This window comes from Larimichthys crocea, chromosome III (genome assembly GCF_000972845.2).
Source record: "Larimichthys crocea isolate SSNF chromosome III, L_crocea_2.0, whole genome shotgun sequence".
NCBI lineage: Eukaryota > Metazoa > Chordata > Actinopteri > Sciaenidae > Larimichthys > Larimichthys crocea.
The window spans coordinates 1,859,530-1,860,813 of record NC_040013.1 but is presented as its reverse complement, the minus strand read 5'-3'; positions in this window follow the sequence as shown (position 1 = coordinate 1,860,813).

Below are 1,284 nucleotides of genomic sequence, written 5' to 3'. Positions count from 1 at the left end.
CATAGCAAAATAATTCGGTAATCGAACAAAATGTGTGCCCAGGTTTGCTGCTCCTCTCTTTCTTTCTCCTCACGCTGTTCTCCAACATTTGCTTCCTTGTTCAAGCTGTGATCATCACAAAACTCTGTGGATGAGGAGGTGGTCTGCGTTCAGACGCTGGTTGGGCGTAAATCGAAGGAACGCCCTAGACAAGAGGTCTCCAAGGTGTGTGAAGGGAGGGATGATGATGAGGCAGAAAGATGTTACTGAGGTTGAGTCTACTGATGATGATGTTCGCTGCATGTTACTCCTGCAGGCTCGTCAGACACTCAGCTGTTGGACGGCAGTGACCCAGAAGCCGAGAGTCACAAGATGACAAGATCTACATCCCGTAGAGTCCGCTGAACTCGCGTTCACTCAGGTGAAATAATGAGCATCGTCACGGGAGCACAGTGAGATTTTATTTATAACAGGATCAGTCTTATACAAGCCAGCTGTGTTCATGAGATGCACAATGAACTCTGTCAGATCTGTGGGGCTCTTCTCGAGCTCACGTGGCTGCCGTGATGCTGCTGGTGTGACCTGCAAGGCATTTCATCACTATGTTCTACCAGGTGTTATTCTGTGTTGTATAAACTCCAAAACAGATGCCGAGGACATGGAAGCCTGCAGAGGGGCCCCTGGAAATGGTGCAGGAGATGGAGGAGAACTTTCAGATCACGGCACGAGAGAATCAGGTGAGGAGGCATATGAGTGAGAGAGGAGATAAGGCCTAACCATTGTAAATCAAAGCTTCTTGTGTGATCAGGCGTGGACCGTGCAGAGGATCACATCTCACTACCAGAACAAGATGAGCACTCTGAGGAGAATCCTGAACATCTACCCGGAGAATGTGGAGAAGAAGAGTGTTGACTGTGAGAGGAGAGTCGCGGTCAGTGATGTTCACCTCTCACCTTCAAACCCAACCAGACCCCTGTCCTGTTTTCTGCAGCTGAAACTCTCTGACTTCAAACTTTAAACAGCCGTATGCACTTCTCTCCTCGCCTCATCCTGTTTCCTGCAGGCCCTGACCGCACAGAACGAGCAGCTGCAGGAGGAGCAGCGAGCGAGGAGGAGAGGAGCAAAGAGGAGGCCTGCAGTGGAACAGAGAAAAGTTGGGAGGACTAAACCTCATGTCTTCCTCTGAACTGGAGCACACCCTGTGGACACAATTGAGTAACAGCAACTTCAAACTTTGTTTTTTTTCTTTTAGAGCAAATGATGGAACTGTTCTCCAACAGGATGGATGTTCTGCACACCCACAGG